We start from the raw sequence: 21318 nt of genomic DNA on the forward strand, positions 1-21318 counted from the left end.
TGTTCTAATAAATCAGATGTTTGTGTCTCTGCTATGATTATCTGACAGGCATCTAGTTTCTTGGTTACCTGGATGTCCCGCCCCATCTATTGATTGGTTGTCTGTAACCTGTTACCAGCACTCTTCAGAACAGTACAGGCTGAAGTGTTTCAGGAGTAAAGCCCCAGAGTGACTGAACACACACTCTGAGTGCTCTTTGAAAGATGCTGGCTGATTCTACCCACATGCTGCTGACTTCCTCTATCCTTAGAAGAAGAAGAAGAATTAAGAATTTATACTTTATTGATCCCGCGAGGGGAAATTCGTTTTTACACTCTGTCTAGTAAACATGCTACACAAACATGAACTGAAATACACACACATGCACAAACAGGATCCTGTGGACATGCACTAATGGAGAGGTCTCAGAGTGAGGGGGCTGCCCTACGGCGGGCGCTCCTGAGCTTGTGGGGGGGGGGGGGGGGGGGGGGGGGGGTTGGGTGCCTTGCTCAAGGGCACCTCGGCAGTGCTCAGGAAGTGGCCTGGCACCTCTCCAGCTACCAGACCAATTTCCGGACTTGGTCCGTGCCGGGACTTGAACCGGCGACCTTCCGATTCCCAACCCAAGTCCCTACAGACTGAGCTACTGCCGCCCTAGTATCCTTACTACTGCAGCAAACGCTCTAACATTGATCCATGGTCACCTCACCAACTTTCTTCATCAAGCATATTCACCAATCTGAAACAAACAGTCGGAATTCACTGGCCGATGATGCTGCTTATTCAATCTGTGGCTGGCAGAAGATGTTTTGATGTCTTCACCTTAAAAACTGACTGTTACATTACTCCATTGGCTAAATAGTTGAATTATGTTTTTCTCTGGTGTTGAAACAAGCCAAAGAACAACAATTCAACACTGATATGGATAATATTAATGCACCACCCTCTCAACTTTTCAAAACAAGCTAACAAGCTCGGTTGAGTGAGGAAAGCGAGTATCAGTGCCATGTAGAGCCCCCTCCTTCCTCGTTCCTTGTCCATGCTTTGTGCTGCATCGCTCATGGGCTATTAGGACACTCAATAGAAAACAATTAAACCAATCTAACATTGTCGCTGATGCTCGCCCGCGTCCCATGCTGTTCAGATAGGCTTTTATTTTCTTACCAAGGTGAGACGATTAAATTAATATCATCACACACATTCATTCATGCACACTCAAGACAAAAACCCCCATATACCTTCTATACCCTGCACTACACCACTGTGTGTAAGATTAACTAGATTATATAAAGCAAAATCTGTACTGGGTACTCAAACAAATTGCAAACTCTGTGTATAAAATATATACAGTATGTACATTGTCTGAAAGACAGGTGAACAGTAACATTACAATTAATAGCAAGTATGTGTGTGTGTGTGTGTGTGTGTGTGTGTGTGTGTGTATGATTTTGTGGCCACGTGTTTGCTTCGGTTCTTGTAAATCTAAATCGCTTTTAATACCTTTTTTTTTTAACTCAAAAGTGAGCTGTATCCAGTACAAACTGAGACATGTCGTCATGATGTATTACTATTACTATTATTGTAATAAATAATTTTCTTTATTCAATTGTCTCTCCTGACTTGTTTTACAAAGTGCAGATAATGTTGCATAAATAATAGTCACTTCTTAAATTTAAATGTTGTTCTTTGACTTTTGTCAACACTGGAGAAGAACTTTTTTTCACACCAAAGTTCCTGGACCTTAAGAAAGTACTAGCCCCCTAGCAGGGTCTTTTTTAGGGGTAGATCTTTTACCCCAGAACTTAATGTAGATCCTGCTTCCTGTGGTGGAAATGCACATAGTTCCTCTAAAGGTCCCTAGTTCTGGGGGAAAGCTCATGTGGTCCAAAAGGGGCTTCAGAGCTGCATTATGCACTTTCTAATAATCCAAATTCCATTATTTAAAATAATAATTGAGTACATAAAAACTTGAATAAACTGTGTTTACATTTAAATCACAGCTTCACATTTTGAATGTAAACAAGCAGAAAGGAAACTGTGGAACTTTTCAAAGATCAAAGCGAGCTCACTTCAAAGGACACGTTCCATTCGTTCTCTGATGTCATCAGAAGGTATAGAGAGACGTTGTCCAGGCACTCAGATCATTTCAAGTCTCTTACAAAGCTTCAACACTTGTTAGACCTGATCTCTGATAGATACATCTGTTCATCAGAAACAATCACAACTTTTAAACAGCAGCATTTCTTCAATTCTGAATTTTACCAGCCTAAACAACATGCGGCTCAAAACTCAGAACAAAATGCAGCAGGTGAAGATCCCGAAATGGAACAGTAACACCTTCATGCCGAAGGTCAAAGCAAGAGCTCCGCCAAATAACAAAGGGCGCGAGCTCTCAAACCCCCATCAAGAAGTGAGCCGGCTCAACGTGCTGCTCAACAGGAAGATGGAGCACTGCTGCAGGGAGAGGAACGAGAGGATGGCGATCAGCCACGAGTTGGAGGAGACAAGGAGGCAGCTGGAAAGACAAAAATCTCAAAAGGAGTTTTTTATGAACCGCTGCAAAGAGCTGGAAAGACAGCAGAGACAACCCTCAGAGAACACTGCCGCCACCCAGGGTCAAAACAAACGTCGCAAAGGGAACAAACGTGTTGCTGATGACGAGATGCAAGTGGACCACACAAGCATCAACAACAAGACTTCAGCTGAGCTCGGAGGAGAACGAGAGAGTACGCTCCTCAAAGAAGAACTGGAGAAGGTCAAATGTGCTCTAAACGAGCTGGGCCTGAAGTACCAGAATGATATGCTCAGTGGCGGGCAGCAGATTGAGACCTATCAGCGTGAGATGCAAAAACAATTTAAGGCTCACGCTGACAAAGTGTCTCATGACCAGGCGGTCATCAAGTCCTTAACAGAACAACAGGACAGCCTACGAAAGAATATGGCGGAGGAGAGCTGCAAGCACCAGAACATGATGCAAAGTGCCGGGCAGCAGGTGGAGACCCTGCAGCGTGAGCTTCAGCAACAGAAGCAGGCTCACATGGACAGGGACTCTCAGTTTCAAGAATACATCACGTCCATGACGGCTGAATACAACGCCAGCTGTCAGAAGATGGCAGATGACAACGCTGTCCTGTTGCAGAAGGCGCAGATGTTCTGGACAGAGCTGGAGCAGATCAAAACTCAGCTCAGTGTCCAGAATGTCATTCAAAAAGAATACCAGGAGCTTCAAGCCCTGCACAAAAACTGTGTGGAACAATTTAGAGCTCAGATCCAGGAGGAGAGGAACAACACCAACCTTTTCAAGTTAAACCTGGAGAGGTTAGGAGCTAGCTATCAGGAGCTGAACCACAGGTATCAGTCCGAAGTTTTCACCCTGCAACACCAGGCTAAGAGCAAGCTGTGTCAGTTTGAGACTGAGACCAAATCTAACTCAGACAAGCTGACAGAGAGCCAGGAAGTAATCCAAAAGCTGAGGGCTGAACAGGACTCCCTGCAACAGAACTACCAGGAGAAGGAGAGTTTCTATGTGAGACAGCTGGAAGAGCTGGACGCTCAGCTCAATGTTCAGCTCCAAAGAACCATGGAGCTCTCTGAGCAGCTGCAGGCCGACAGAGAGGACCACATGCCTCCTAAGAGGAAAAGAGCAAGGCGTGAGGAGACACCAGAGAACGAGCAGCGCTGGTGAAGACCTTCACGAGTGCATTACAATCCGACCCTGATCCTGACAAGAGGCCGGGAGTGAATGATTCAGAGACGGACAACAAACTGTCTACCTGGATGGTTCTCCCCTCCTCCTCTGCACCTAAATACACCTTTTTTTTCACAGCGGACATTTTTGAATTGCCATAGTTGAAATTATGGTAAATATAATTCACAAATGTCCACTGTTGAAAAAGATGTCCATTAATTAAATGTCCATGAAATAAATAAAAAAAACTTTGGAACATTATATTCCTGCACAGAGAGTTGTTTTCTGCCGCTGTACGTTGTTGTACAGTTAAGTTGTTAAAAACCTGATTGTCCCTCTTCTGCCTTTTACACTCAAATGTTTCTACGGTGAACGGTGTACAAAGACAAAAACATAAGTACCTACAAGGCAGATAGAAAAGACGTTTCTTTTGACATAATGGTGATATTTTCTTTTAAAATCAAATCTCAACACATTTTTCATTTCTGGAACAAAGTAGATACATATAGAATAAGTAAAAATGAAACAAAAGAGTGACAGCCAAAAATCACTTGTCTGTGGGGTGTAGATGGTAGTTTGTGGTTGTTTAGCGCTTTTCTACTTTATCTGACCACTCAAATCTCTTTTACACCGCAGGTCACACCAACACATTAACACCCTGAGGCTGCTTTGTAAAGTGACCATCAGCATTACCACTAATCCATTCATACAGATTCACACTTTGCAGACGAAGCAGAAGGAGCAACTTGGGGTTAAGTGTCTTGCCCAAGGACACATCGGACATGTTGCTTCAGGAGCTAGGGATTGAACCCCCGACAACCGACTCTATGAGTGTGGTGGGCGGGGTTCATGTTCCCAGGCGGCACCAGGTGCAGCTAGTTGGTCATCAGGATCTCGACTACAAAGACTTCCCTCTGCTTCACCTTGACGGCAGATTGTTTCACCAGCTCGCGTGGTTTGTACTCTCTTGGCTTCTCTGGATACTAGTTCTCGTTGTTATAGGTTGTGTAGCTAACCTGTTTTTTTCTTCTCTGCCTTGCGCCAGATCGCTGTTCGTGTTTTTGCTTCACCTCCCGCGTGCTTTTTGGACACCACACTGGGATCACGGACACTGCCACATGGAACCTCGCACTACCCCTCCCCCTTGCACTTTTTGAGTCATGTTGGAAATAAACCTTTTTGTAAACTTTATCCTGCCTATCTGAGTTGTGCTTTTGGGTCCAGAATTTGTACTAACCGTAACATTTAGTGTATCATTAAAAAGGAAAGAGTACTCTGATGAAAATGTTGGAAAAATTAAACGAGCTTCTCTCACTCAATAGAGCTTGTTATATGAAGCTCTAACGTAAGTTCAGTCAGGAAGACTATAAAACTGCCTTCACGATCGGGTCTTTCTCATTCATCTTTTTTGCACGCTTACTCTCATTTCCGCTGTCATTCTTGAGCTGTCATTTTCTGGGTTCATTGGTTAATCAGCTGTCTCGTCATCTGTACTCATCTAACCAATGGCATGGTGTTCCGCTCTTATTTTCAACCTATCATCGTTCTGCTCCCCTTTTAAATATGATTCTTTCTCTCCCTTAGTTCCTTCATGCTGATGTTTCGTGCGCCCCAACACCGCCATCTCACAGAATCATCATCCATCATTTCTCATCCCATCTGGTCTCATCAAGTCATCAGCTTCACCACCACCAGTGTCTGGACTCCATGGGGGGATCTATTCTGCCGTTGCTCAGAATTGTCATTCTCCTACACATCGCCCACCCCATAGAGTCCAAGTGCCAAAAATATTTCTGTCAAGAAACATTTCCATATTTCATTGTAATAAATAATTTTCTTTATTCAATTGTCTCTCCTGATTGAACTTGTTTCACAAAGTGGAGATAACGTTGCATAAATAATATCCACTTCTTAAATTTAAATGTTGTTCTTTGACTTTTGTCAACAATGGAGAAGAACTTTTTTTCACACTAAAGTTCCTGGACCTTAAGAAAGTACTAGCCCCCTAGCAGGGTCTTTTTCAGGGGTAGATCTTTTACCCCAGAACTTAATGTAGATCCTGCTTCCTGTGGTGGAAATGCACATAGTTCCTCTAAAGGTCCCTAGTTCTGGGGGAAAGTTCATGTGGTCCAAAAGGGGCTTCAGAGCTGCATTATGCACTTTCTAATAATCCAGATTCCATTATTTAAAATAATAATTGAGTACATAAAAACTTGAATAAACTGTGTTTACATTTAAATCACAGCTTCACATTTTGAATGTAAACAAGCAGAAAGGAAACTGTGGAACTTTTCAAAGATCAAAGCGAGCTCACTTCAAAGGACACGTTCCATTCGTTCTCTGATGTCATCAGAAGGTATAGAGAGACGTTGTCCAGGCACTCAGATCATTTCAAGTCTCTTACAAAGCTTCAACACTTGTTAGACCTGATCTCTGATAGATACATCTGTTCATCAGAAACAATCACAACTTTTAAACAGCAGCATTTCTTCAATTCTGAATTTTACCAGCCTAAACAACATGCGGCTCAAAACTCAGAACAAAATGCAGCAGGTGAAGATCCCGAAATGGAACAGGAACACCTTCCTGCCGAAGGTCAAAGCAGGAGCTCCGCCAAATAACAAAGGGCGCGAGCTCTCAAACCCCCATCAAGAAGTGAGCCGGCTCAACGTGCTGCTCAACAGGAAGACGGAGCACTGCTGCAGGGAGAGGAACGAGAGGATGGCGATCAGCCACGAGTTGGAGGAGACGAGGAGGCAGCTGGAAAGACAAAAATCTCAAAAGGAGTTTTTTATGAACCGCTGCAAAGAGCTGGAAAGACAGCAGAGACAACCCTCAGAGAACACTGCCGCCACCCAGGGTCAAAACAAACGTCGCAAAGGGAACAAACGTGTTGCTGATGACGAGATGCAAGTGGACCACACAAGCATCAACAACAAGACTTCAGCTGAGCTCGGAGGAGAACGAGAGAGTACGCTCCTCAAAGAAGAACTGGAGAAGGTCAAATGTGCTCTAAACGAGCTGGGTCTGAAGTACCAGAATGATATGCTCAGTGGCGGGCAGCAGATTGAGACCTATCAGCGTGAGATGCAAAAACAATTTAAGGCTCACGCTGACAAAGTGTCTCATGACCAGGCGGTCATCAAGTCCTTAACAGAACAACAGGACAGCCTACGAAAGAATATGGCGGAGGAGAGCTGCAAGCACCAGAACATGATGCAAAGTGCCGGGCAGCAGGTGGAGACCCTGCAGCGTGAGCTTCAGCAACAGAAGCAGGCTCACATGGACAGGGACTCCCAGTTTCAAGAATACATCACGTCCATGACGGCTGAATACAACGCCAGCTGTCAGAAGATGGCAGATGACAACGCTGTCCTGTTGCAGAAGGCGCAGATGTTCTGGACAGAGCTGGAGCAGATCAAAACTCAGCTCAGTGTCCAGAATGTCATTCAAAAAGAATACCAGGAGCTTCAAGCCCTGCACAAAAACTGTGTGGAACAATTTAGAGCTCAGATCCAGGAGGAGAGGAACAACACCAACCTTTTCAAGTTAAACCTGGAGAGGTTAGGAGCTAGCTATCAGGAGCTGAACCACAGGTATCAGTCCGAAGTTTTCACCCTGCAACACCAGGCTAAGAGCAAGCTGTGTCAGTTTGAGACTGAGACCAAATCTAACTCAGACAAGCTGACAGAGAGCCAGGAAGTAATCCAGAAGCTGAGGGCTGAACAGGACTCCCTGCAACAGAACTACCAGGAGAAGGAGAGTTTCTATGTGAGACAGCTGGAAGAGCTGGACGCTCAGCTCAATGTTCAGCTCCAAAGAACCATGGAGCTCTCTGAGCAGCTGCAGGCCGACAGAGAGGAGCACATGCCTCCTAAGAGGAAAAGAGCAAGGCGTGAGGAGACACCAGAGAACGAGCAGCGCTGGTGAAGACCTTCACGAGTGCATTACAATCCGACCCTGATCCTGACAAGAGGCCGGGAGTGAATGATTCAGAGACGGACAACAAACTGTCTACCTGGATGGTTCTCCCCTCCTCCTCTGCACCTAAATACACCTTTTTTTTCACAGCGGACATTTTTGAATTGCCATAGTTGAAATTATGGTAAATATAATTCACAAATGTCCACTGTTGAAAAAGATGTCCATTAATTAAATGTCCATGAAATAAATAAAAAAACTTTGGAACATTATATTCCTGCACAGAGAGTTGTTTTCTGCAGCTGTACGTTGTTGTACAGTTAAGTTGTTAAAAACCTGATTGTCCCTCTTCTGCCTTTTACACTCAAATGTTTCTACGGTGAACGGTGTACAAAGACAAAAACATAAGTACCTACAAGGCAGATAGAAAAGACGTTTCTTTTGACATAATGGTGATATTTTCTTTTAAAATCAAATCTCAACACATTTTTCATTTCTGTAAAAAAGTAGATACATATAGAATAAGTAAAAATGAAACAAAAGAGTGACAGCCAAAAAGCACTTGTCTGTGGGGTGTAGATGGTAGTTTGTGGTTGTTTAGCGCTTTTCTACTTTATCTGACCACTCAAATCTCTCTTACACCGCAGGTCACACCAACACATTAACACCCTGAGGCTGCTTTGTAAAGTGACCATCAGCATTACCACTAATCCATTCATACAGATTCACACTTTGCAGACGAAGCAGAAGGAGCAACTTGGGGTTAAGTGTCTTGCCCAAGGACACATCGGACATGTTGCTTCAGGAGCTAGGGATTGAACCCCCGACAACCGACTCTATGAGTGTGGTGGGCGGGGTTCATGTTCCCAGGCGGCACCAGGTGCAGCTAGTTGGTCATCAGGATCTCGACTACAAAGACTTCCCTCTGCTTCACCTTGACGGCAGATTGTTTCACCAGCTCGCGTGGTTTGTACTCTCTTGGCTTCTCTGGATACTAGTTCTCGTTGTTATAGGTTGTGTAGCTAACCTGTTTTTTTCTTCTCTGCCTTGCGCCAGATCGCTGTTCGTGTTTTTGCTTCACCTCCCGCGTGCTTTTTGGACACCACACTGGGATCACGGACACTGCCACATGGAACCTCGCACTACCCCTCCCCCTTGCACTTTTTGAGTCATGTTGGAAATAAACCTTTTTGTAAACTTTATCCTGCCTATCTGAGTTGTGCTTTTGGGTCCAGAATTTGTACTAACCGTAACATTTAGTGTATCATTAAAAAGGAAAGAGTACTCTGATGAAAACGTTGGAAAAATTAAACGAGCTTCTCTCACTCAATAGAGCTTGTTATATGAAGCTCTAACGTAAGTTCAGTCAGGAAGACTATAAAACTGCCTTCACGATCGGGTCTTTCTCATTCATCTTTTTTGCACGCTTACTCTCATTTCCGCTGTCATTCTTGAGCTGTCATTTTCTGGGTTCATTGGTTAATCAGCTGTCTCGTCATCTGTACTCATCTAACCAATGGCATGGTGTTCCGCTCTTATTTTCAACCTATCATCGTTCTGCTCCCCTTTTAAATATGATTCTTTCTCTCCCTTAGTTCCTTCATGCTGATGTTTCGTGCGCCCCAACACCGCCATCTCACAGAATCATCATCCATCATTTCTCATCCCATCTGGTCTCATCAAGTCATCAGCTTCACCACCACCAGTGTCTGGACTCCATGGGGGGATCTATTCTGCCGTTGCTCAGAATTGTCATTCTCCTACACATCGCCCACCCCATAGAGTCCAAGTGCCAAAAATATTTCTGTCAAGAAACATTTCCATATTTCATTGTAATAAATAATTTTCTTTATTCAATTGTCTCTCCTGATTGAACTTGTTTCACAAAGTGGAGATAACGTTGCATAAATAATATCCACTTCTTAAATTTAAATGTTGTTCTTTGACTTGTGTCAACACTGGAGAAGAACTTTTTTTCACACTAAAGTTCCTGGACCTTAAGAAAGTACTAGCCCCCTAGCAGGGTCTTTTTTAGGGGTAGATCTTTTACCCCAGAACTTAATGTAGATCCTGCTTCCTGTGGTGGAAATGCACATAGTTCCTCTAAAGGTCCCTAGTTCTGGGGGAAAGCTCATGTGGTCCAAAAGGGGCTTCAGAGCTGCATTATGCACTTTCTAATAATCCAAATTCCATTATTTAAAATAATAATTGAGTACATAAAAACTTGAATAAACTGTGTTTACATTTAAATCACAGCTTCACATTTTGAATGTAAACAAGCAGAAAGGAAACTGTGGAACTTTTCAAAGATCAAAGCGAGCTCACTTCAAAGGACACGTTCCATTCGTTCTCTGATGTCATCAGAAGGTATAGAGAGACGTTGTCCAGGCACTCAGATCATTTCAAGTCTCTTACAAAGCTTCAACACTTGTTAGACCTGATCTCTGATAGATACATCTGTTCATCAGAAACAATCACAACTTTTAAACAGCAGCATTTCTTCAATTCTGAATTTTACCAGCCTAAACAACATGCGGCTCAAAACTCAGAACAAAATGCAGCAGGTGAAGATCCCGAAATGGAACAGGAACACCTTCCTGCCGAAGGTCAAAGCAGGAGCTCCGCCAAATAACAAAGGGCGCGAGCTCTCAAACCCCCATCAAGAAGTGAGCCGGCTCAACGTGCTGCTCAACAGGAAGACGGAGCACTGCTGCAGGGAGAGGAACGAGAGGATGGCGATCAGCCACGAGTTGGAGGAGACGAGGAGGCAGCTGGAAAGACAAAAATCTCAAAAGGAGTTTTTTATGAACCGCTGCAAAGAGCTGGAAAGACAGCAGAGACAACCCTCAGAGAACACTGCCGCCACCCAGGGTCAAAACAAACGTCGCAAAGGGAACAAACGTGTTGCTGATGACGAGATGCAAGTGGACCACACAAGCATCAACAACAAGACTTCAGCTGAGCTCGGAGGAGAACGAGAGAGTACGCTCCTCAAAGAAGAACTGGAGAAGGTCAAATGTGCTCTAAACGAGCTGGGTCTGAAGTACCAGAATGATATGCTCAGTGGCGGGCAGCAGATTGAGACCTATCAGTGTGAGATGCAAAAACAATTTAAGGCTCACGCTGACAAAGTGTCTCATGACCAGGCGGTCATCAAGTCCTTAACAGAACAACAGGACACCCTACAAAAGAATATGGCGGAGGAGAGCTGCAAGCACCAGAACATGATGCAAAGTGCCGGGCAGCAGGTGGAGACCCTGCAGCGTGAGCTTCAGCAACAGAAGCAGGCTCACATGGACAGGGACTCTCAGTTTCAAGAATACATCACGTCCATGACGGCTGAATACAACTCCAGCTGTCAGAAGATGGCAGATGACAACGCTGTCCTGTTGCAGAAGGCGCAGATGTTCTGGACAGAGCTGGAGCAGATCAAAACTCAGCTCAGTGTCCAGAATGTCATTCAAAAAGAATACCAGGAGCTTCAAGCCCTGCACAAAAACTGTGTGGAACAATTTAGAGCTCAGATCCAGGAGGAGAGGAACAACACCAACCTTTTCAAGTTAAACCTGGAGAGGTTAGGAGCTAGCTATCAGGAGCTGAACCACAGGTATCAGTCCGAAGTTTTCACCCTGCAACACCAGGCTAAGAGCAAGCTGTGTCAGTTTGAGACTGAAACCAAATCTAACTCAGACAAGCTGACAGAGAGCCAGGAAGTAATCCAGAAGCTGAGGGCTGAACAGGACTCCCTGCAACAGAACTACCAGGAGAAGGAGAGTTTCTATGTGAGACAGCTGGAAGAGCTGGACGCTCAGCTCAATGTTCAGCTCCAAAGAACCATGGAGCTCTCTGAGCAGCTGCAGGCCGACAGAGAGGACCACATGCCTCCTAAGAGGAAAAGAGCAAGGCGTGAGGAGACACCAGAGAACGAGCAGCGCTGGTGAAGACCTTCACGAGTGCATTACAATCCGACCCTGATCCTGACAAGAGGCCGGGAGTGAATGATTCAGAGACGGACAACAAACTGTCTACCTGGTTGGTTCTCCCCTCTCCTCTGCACCTAAATACACCTTTTTTTTCACAGCGGACATTTTTGAATTGCCATAGTTGAAATTATGGTAGATATAATTCACAAATGTCCACTGTTGAAAAAGATGTCCATTAATTAAATGTCCATGAAATAAAAAAAAAAAATCTGGAACATTATATTCCTGCACAGAGAGTTGTTTTCTGCAGCTGTAAGTTGTTGTACAGTTAAGTTGTTAAAAACTTGATTGTCCCTCTTCTGCCTTTTACACTCAAATGTTTCTATGGTGAACGGTGTACAAAGACAAAAACATGAGTACCTACAAGGCAGATAGAAAAGACGTTTCTTTTGACATAATGGTGATATTTTCTTTTAAAATCAAATCTCAACACATTTTTCATTTCTGTAAAAAAGTAGATACATATAGAATAAGTAAAAATGAAACAAAAGAGTGACAGCCAAAAAGCACTTGTCTGTGGGGTGTAGATGGTAGTTTGTGGTTGTTTAGCGCTTTTCTACTTTATCTGACCACTCAAATCTCTTTTACACCGCAGGTCACACCTACACATTAACACCCTGAGGCTGCTTTGTAAAGTGACCATCAGTATTACCACTAATCCATTCATACAGATTCACACTTTGCAGACGAAGCAGAAGGAGCAACTTGGGGTTAAGTGTCTTGCCCAAGGACACATCGGACATGTTGCTGCAGGAGCTGGGGATTGAACCTCCGACAACTGACTCTACCAACTGAGCCACAGCCGTCCCCTCAAGATATGTCAGAGAAATATTAAGTATAGTGTCACAATTAAATTGACTGGATTGTAATTTATGTCACCTACTTAAGGTGTAAGAAGATGTTCATGCAATAATATCTGAATTTGTGATACAGTTTAGATAAGCTCTCTCTCTCTATCTCTCTCTCTCTCTCTCCCTCTCTCTCTCCCTCTCGCTCTCCCTCTCGCTCGGTGCAGCTGCTGATTGAGCTCACCTGTGTCCAATCGAGGCTGGAATATAGAGAGCAGGAGGCAGGCACTTGGATGTGTGTGTGTGTGTGTGTGTGTGTGTGTGTGTGTGTGTGTGTGTGTGTGTGTGTGAGTATTTGCAAACATGAAGGTGTCACAAAGCAACCATCTTTATTGGTGGTTTAAGAAAACAGTGTTAAGTATTGTGAAATTGTTATTTATATTCCCTTATAGTTATGTTTATTTCTTTTGCTTTTCATCACAAGACAGAATTCAATTTAGATGTTAACGCTTCTCTGTATGAACCTTAAATAATAAGATTTTGTTTTTTTCTCAACTCAACATAGAAAGATAATAACAAGGTCTGAGTAGAGTTGAAGCCAATATGAGACAGTAACAAACAGAGAAAAAAAAATTCTCAGTGAATTTCCACGATCATGATCTCTCCTTCTCTTCATCTAATTAAAATAGACTTTCAATAAGCAATTAATTAGCACCTCAGCTAGCAGGACTTTTGATGGCAACATCATTTTGGGAAAAAAAAGTGTGTTTAGCAATTAACAAATACAATATGTTTTTTTTCTCTGATCATACTCCATCTTTTTGCTTTCTTTATTCACAAATAACTTTTATTTCCATTTTCAAATGGGCAGATCTTGTTTAAGAAGCTGAAAAAAAAGAACATTCTTTTTAACCACACCAGCCTAACTGTACAAGTACACTAACACTCTCTGGGCGGTGCAAACTCCTCATGGGGCCTGTTTCAGCATCAGTGGACCGTGGCTGGTAGGTCAAATCTTTTTTCTCCCACAACTATTTTTAGTCATAGTGAAGCACAATGTGATCCAGCCAATCAAACATTTACCAGGCTTTGTGTGAATAACATTTGATAGTGGACAGTGACTTATATTTACAGCAGGAAAATTCAAGACAGCAGTTTCTGAAGTGTATGAATGACAACGAGAAGACATCAGTGCATTGATGAAATGCATGTATAAACTTACAACAGACTTATTTATTTAAAGCATGCATGGAGTATTTTCTGAAACACAACTCAGTCTCACAGTTCTCCTGAATAAATTGCCTGTGTCCCTATCTCCATCACCATCCAGCCAATCCCTTCACCATATCCTCACTCTGAATCGTGAGCAATTAGCTGCTCTGCATCTCTGCAGACTGTGTTTTGATTGGTCATTAAGTGTCTGAAGCCTTCATTAGTGACAGTGCCTTCATCACAGGGAGGAAATTAACTGATGCACCAAGAGGACAGAATAAAGAGGATCAAAGGATGAGGACTGTCTAGACTGTACCGATGGAAATGGATCTGTATAGCAAAATTGAAGTGAGTGATGGATGAATCATGCAGGAGGCCTGTTACTCAGCCCCCTCTCTTCTTATACCCAAGTGCCAGTCTGTGATCTCAGGGTCCTGAGTGCACTGCATGGTTCCCTTCTTAATGGGTATCAATACTTAAAGAGAACATAATGTAAAAGTTTGATAATTCTCTGAACTGAGTGGAAACACAGAATGAGTACCAACTAACGTGTGACTTTATTTTATTTTTTTTAAACATGTACTTTTTAGTGCACAAGAGGCTGCATTTGTTTACAAAACTTTCAAGTCCTGGGTCAAAGATTGTATCTCAATGTTGAGTCACACATTTAGAGCTCTTTTAAACACAAAGTGTGCTGATGTTAACATAAAGCAGGCAGAGAAACTTATAAATGCAGGCTAAAAAACAACCTTTTTCTGGTTAAACATCATCAGGTCCAGTGTGTGATCTGAGGGAAAAAATAAGAAGACAGATCTGGCATGTGTCATGCGAAAAACCCTCAACATTCAAAGTTCAATAACACATTAATAAAGCCTAAAAGACTTCATGCTCTATATCCCTGACAACAATCTATTCTGCTTTGTCTTCATCTTTTTGCTGATCATAAAAAAATTAGATTACAGCACAAGTGAAGAATGTAATATATATTAATGTTGTGAATGAAGTGAGTCCTCTTTTCAATCATTTTTGTGAGCTCTTAATTCAAAAAGTTACCATATTGTGCCTCCCTGAGTACTTACTTTGTCATGTAAATTACAAAAAGGCTTCATTATAAACTCATTATGACGGATCTTAGGATCTTTGCTTTGAAAGGGAACAGTAAGCTGATATAAAATCAGTAATTTGGATCATTCAGTTATGAATACATTTTTTAAATAATGTGTTCAATAATCATTATTGTCATTTTGTGGTGGAAACATTTTGAAATAAAAAGTACGGGAAAACAAAGAATATATTTCTGTTTCAAACTTTAATGATTTAGTGCATGTTGTCTTTCTAAATAACAAACTCAAATGAAAAGTAAAGTATAGTATAGTTATTCTAATTTTATTGTCTGATTCTTTATTCGATAAGATTTTGTATTTATTTTTAACTGTGGGAAGAAACCGGAGCTCCCCGAGGTAAACCCACACACCACGCTTCATATCTTGACCTTTACTGGTCATACATGGGGAAGGTGTTTCCTCATTGAATCCTGAGAAGCTTACATCAGAGTGGCGTTTGGATAGTACTGTCTGATGTTGATATGTCTGATTATGTGACAGCCTAACTTTATCAGATATCAGTGAGCTCTTGTCACTTCTGGGTCGATGATCCATAAACCTGTCTAAGCTGTTTAATCATACATTTTTTTAGATGTCAGTGGCAACCTGATGCTCCCAGGAGTTGTTTGGGAACCCTGCTTGGATGAATAAGAGGGTTCCTGCATTTTCATTGAGCAATTGGAAAAATTAGATCGGATTTTTTGGTTGTGCAGTTTGTGGCGGACATGGCTTCAGCTGCGTCTGACTATGTTGTAGACTACCTTTGTAAGGTATAAGTGGCAGCTTCAATCTCCCAGGAGTTTCTACAAACCCGCGCTTGAATGCATGAGGAGATTCCTGAATGTTTCTTGCTCTGTTGAAAGAGTCAGAGTGGCCTTTGAATCTTTATATCTCTGGCTGACATGGCTTTTGCGGGGTCTAACTATGTTGTAGACTACCTTTGTTGTAGATGAGGGTGCACAGAGCCGTAACGGACCAGAGCGGACACGCAACGCACACGTATCTGGTGGAAGTTCTGGGTAAGCAAGAATAATGACAAAAGCATGTGATGTCATGAAACTTACATATACATTCAAAACAGTGCTCTTGTTTTTTCAAGTCTAACACTGAGTAAAGATAACAAATAATGCAATTTTGATGCTGAACAAATGAACTTGTATTTTCAGATTGTAGCTCTTGCATAGGCTACATGATACATATTATTTTAAGTGAATAATAAGTACATTTTTTGGAAACAATAAGTCTGTGTAAGATTTCTTTATATCTCTGAGTTATTTTAGGTCAACTAAGAAGATGAATATAGAAAACAAGTATCTTCAAAATAAAATTGAGAATCTGTATTTTTTTTCTCACAGAAAATCTGTACTGTTTTTTTTTATGGTAGTGAAGGTTTGTCTGCGCTGGCTGCCAGAAATGTTTTACAATGAAATTACAATTCTGGGTGGAAAGGCCTCAAAGGATTTGACCACCTTGGTTTCTCTTGTGGATTTTCCATGTGGGCCTGGGGACTGATAGACATGTCTGTGTCCCCTGGGAAAGCTCTTAATGCACTTCCAAGGTCATCTCCTCTCGCTCTAAGAGGCACAGAATGGCAACAGACCCTGACAGCACCACTGGCCCAACGGAACCTGCATAAGAGGGCTCCTGCACCGGAAAGCGTGGGGGCATTAAAAATGGATGGATCAATACATAAGAATACATGCACCTCCGGCAGGCTGTCTATGCTAATACAGAGAGCAAAGGGGAGCAGCAGAGGATAAAAGAAAGGAGACAAGACATGAGGACAAGGCGTGGCTAGAGTTGAAGAGAAGTTTATAGGGAGGGAGGTAAAGGAAGAAAGAAATAAAAAGGTAGCTAGAGGCAAATGTTCCTACAGCAAAGACTATGAATGCTGCAGCATTTAATATCCCTGCACATAATTGAACATTTAAGTTAGAGGTAATGCTGGTAAAACCTAATTTATATTTTGAGCAACTGAAAATAATGTAGTATAACATTTAGATATTATAAATATTTAGTTGGTTACTGGGAAGGATAAGCTCACCATAAACACTTGTTTTAAAACTATTACAACTAACAGTTGTTTAATGATTGTAACAACTGTGGCTGATGGGGTATTGGCATTCACATTATTGATACTATGACACTTCTGACCATATGTCACCTTTCTTCAATAAGGCAAGACTGAAGCTCTCGTTTGTACACCAGCCAATCCTACAATTGAATACGGAGCTTAACACGAAGGCTAGTTTCCTTTCCCTCCTCTTTGAGCTCAATGAGCTGCTTGTGTGAGCAAATTGACACCCTTAAGCTTTACTGAAACTCTGTTGCTGCCTTTTCAAACCTGACCATTAAACAGATCAATTTTCATTCATTTGTTACTTCCATCAGTGTGTAATCCATAGATGAACACATTTTCACTAAAGACACAAAAAGACCCATCATTTGTCCCTGAGTGCGTGCGTCTGTGTGTGTGTGCGTGTGTGTGTGTGTGTGTGTGTGTGTGTGTTTGCCAGAGATTTAATTTATACAGAGTGCATGAAACAGTACATCTTCCCAACCTTTAAAAATGTTCTAAAGGACACTTTGAGTTTCTTATTCTTTATTCAAATTAGGACTCACCTGGTTCTTAAGCAGCTGCAAACTTCGGACCAGCACATCAAAATTGATGGACAGCACAAACAATATAACATGTTGACCAAAGTATTAGAGCTACAGTGTACATCTTCTGCGGAGAGGCCGCTGGGCAATTAAAAGCATTACGGGCTTATTCTTTTGGGAACAGCAGTGGAATTTTGCGTATTTCTTTTTCTCTTGAGAATGTGAGGCACGCTTTTAGATACATTTGTCAAGTTGAAAAATTTGAGAAGACTGTAATTCAAAAGGTTTTATTTCTCTGAGAAAATCTGCTCGGGTAAATTCATTGTTATCTGCCAATGAAATCTTGATCGGTTATAAACTTTTTGCAAAAGCTTTTTGGCCTCACAATTGTAATGTAGAAATTAGCATACATCAAGAGGTAAAGAAGGACACATCGCTACATTAGAGCCCTGCAGCTTCATCAGCTGAAGCAAAACATTAAACAACGCAAAATAAACACAAGAAGAAAGCAACAACAACAAAGGAATGTTTCAGGTTTGAGTTTTCACTAGTTTAACAGGTTTTGACAGAACAAAGCACAGATAGGAGTTTCATCTTCTTTTGATCACTGTTGTTGTTTTTTGAATTCCTCATTATTTTACAAAGTTGTGACTTGTTTGTGAGAAGCTGAATAGGTTTCACAAAGTGGCAATTATTAATTCTTCCAATTCTGAAACTGTCACATTATGCAAAACACGGAGAGACACGCTGATAATATCAGATGAAACTTCCAGTTTTGGGCCTTTCATCACAGAGATGTCAGCTCCATTCATTATGTATTCATTTACGTTTCCTGTATAAACCTCAATATTTTGTTACCAGCCTTAGAAAACTTGTGCCTCTGCCTAACTCTTTGTGTCATGACGAACATCTGTTTTTGTTGAACTAAGACGGATCACTTTGTACCAGTTGCTATTGTCTTTTCAGATATTTTTATATGTAGCCTAAGCTGTAGAACGATCAAAGCTCAATAGAGCTTACCCAAAGATTATGATATGATTTGTCTCCCAAACTGTCACAGGATGAGAGTTATAGACATTTTACATTTTTATTGCTTCATAAATATTCTTTGCACAGTTCATGAATATCTTGCCCTGTATTAATAGTCAGTAAGAGATCAATTAACATATCAGTCTGAAGGCCCAGTGAGACTTTTGGAGGAGATTAAGTGTAGGGGGATTAAAAAAATAAAAAATCTTCCATCCTTTCCTCTCAGTTGCAATCTCCTTCTTAATGATTTTGTCAAATTCTCTGTTTGCTTTACTAGTCTGATCTTTGACTGCTTGATGTGTGAATTATTAAATACGGTCACAAGACACTTTGATATCAACAAAGAGAGCCAAAGACGGGCACAAACCGATACAAATCCCCATGAAAAAAAACAGACAGAAAGAGAAAAGATTATTACATTACAGTATGTCGGCAATCACTCCTTTAACAATGACGTATGAAGACAACTTATACCAATAGAGGTCAATTATTACTTTTTAAAACCTCTGTGAATACAACATGGTAAGTTGACTGATGCCCCTGAGCCTTGCTGCAGAGATATTTAGTTTCATCTTCTGTCTCTGACCATGCTCTTTCAGTTTAACAAGCCATCTGCCTCCATAGAACCAGAATAAAAAAAAAAAGTGTTGTCTAATTTAAATCCTCAGAGACACATTTATTGCTAAACTGCTGTTATCCTCCAATATATTTTATTGCCTCAACCTGGAAAATCAATGCTATTGCAGGAGATAGTTCAAATCGATTAAGACTGCTCTAAGAGGGTCGGCAGAGCATCTTTTAAAGAAGCAGAGGACTTTTGCAAAGACCTGGTGCATAGTTTTGGATGTAGTTTATGGCAAAGTATAAAGGATATTAAGCAACGTGACTTCACACCCACAGCTCTCTAACGTTGTTGTAAATAAAGTCACTTAACTTCTCACTCTTAAGTGTACAGGTTAAAGCCACAGTTTCCATCAAGAAATTAGCATAACATTTAGTTCATCTTTGTTAGAAATGAAAATATCTCCACTGAATGTGGCTGGCATTACATCACATTTTTATAGTCAGATTAAGGATTGGATAACGGCTGCAGAGACAAAGGCAAGTACAGAATACTCTGACTATTGTTAACTATAACAATGATACAGATGTGTCAGCATAGACATTTTCAAATTACAAAAGTTGTATTTTGTAGTGAAAAGAATCCACCTCAGGTTCAGACCTTCTTTAATAAAAACACTGCTATTTTTGTCTCCGAAAGCAGCTTATTAACATCCATATTTCATGTTAATAGTTGACGGATAACCTCCTGTGGCAATGGAAGATTTGACAGGAGCATACAGAGAGAAATTAGACGATGTAGTATAACGAGATAGAAAGACTGTGTCAGAAGGAGGTTAGGGTGGATGGATGGGCAACACAAACACAAGACATTCAACCATAGGACTGTTTCCCATGTCCATCAGTCAATCAACAAATCAACCAATCACTCACTCAATCATTCAATCAATAAAGCAACCAACCTGCCAACCAATCAATCAACCAACCAATCACTCACTCACTCAATCATTAAATCAATCAATCAATCAATCAATCAGACAATCAATCGTTCGATATTTGTATAGCGCCAATTCATAACAAATGTTATCTCTTTGTTATATATAATATCATTATCAACAAAGACCCAACATGAATCCATCATGAACACTATCAACATTTAGCAAAGTCACAGTGGCAAGAAAGAACTTCCTTTAAGAGGCAGAAACCTTGAACAGAACCGGACACATGATGAACAACCATCTGCTGAAACTGTGCTGGGCTTGAAAATTGAAATATAGGGAAATGCAGGAAGTATACGAGTAGGACAAACAGAGCAGGAGCGACAACAACACTAATGAATGAGATAGATTTATAGCAACAATGTCAGTATGTGTCAGTCATATTGCAGTAACAGATAAGTATATTAATTATAGAGGTTGTAGTTGAGCAGCTCTAAGATTCACTTTAATATTTAGAATAATAAATATAGATGTGAAGCTGAACCGACAGTCAACTGTGCAGTTGATTTATTAAAATCATGAAAGTAACCATGATTCTCTAATACTAAACAAACAAATCCTCACAATGTACATGTCAAAGCAGTATGTCTTGTGTCTTTTCTTGTCCTGGCCTGGTTTACATATTCTGAAAATGTATCTTTCTGTTTCCTTTAAATCAGCAAACATACTTTATACTTTGAAACTTTTCTAGAAAAACATAAACAAAGACACTTTCAGTCGAGTGCTGTAAATGTCTTCACTTGAATCTTCACTGTTCATCATAGTCAAGGATCAGGAACTTTCTTTACGTGCTATTTGTTCTTTATATTTTAAATTGAGTCTAACATGATGTTTTCCCATGTCTGATCATGCACGTGTACAAAAATATATCTATAATGTGGAATAAGCTTATATTCATATTAATCACAAGATGCCATGGAGATTATTCTGACCTTTCCATGTTGCACCACAACCATCTCCACACTGTAGAATGCTCTCCTTGTTAAATGTTGTTGCTGTAACTCCTTTAGTGACATCCCTGCAGGCTGAAAACTCACTTTTGAAGAACCGTTTTATTTTCACCTCTCCTGCTGTGTCTTTTAAGAACAGTCACCAAATTGACTTTGATGATGTCAACATAAAGACTGTTCCCTCAGAGCCTTTATTCTGATTTATCTGGGGTCAAAATAAACCAATGTTTTGATATCTCGTGGTTATGTAAGGGTAATGATGATGATAAGGATGATGATGAGGAGGAGGAAGATGTTGGTTGTGAGCATATAATAGCACCCTAACCTCTGCAAGGGTATAGCCTCTATCACCATCATCATCTTCATCATCATCAGCCTGACCTTCACGGGCATAAACTGAGATACAGCAGCCTGGATTCTGCACACACATTTACTATCAAAGCAAATGATCTGTTTTGAGTGATATATCATTCATACCGGAGTGTCAGTGTGCAGATTTTGGCTG

This window comes from Labrus mixtus, chromosome 1 (genome assembly GCF_963584025.1).
Source record: "Labrus mixtus chromosome 1, fLabMix1.1, whole genome shotgun sequence".
NCBI classification, from domain to species: domain Eukaryota; kingdom Metazoa; phylum Chordata; class Actinopteri; order Labriformes; family Labridae; genus Labrus; species Labrus mixtus.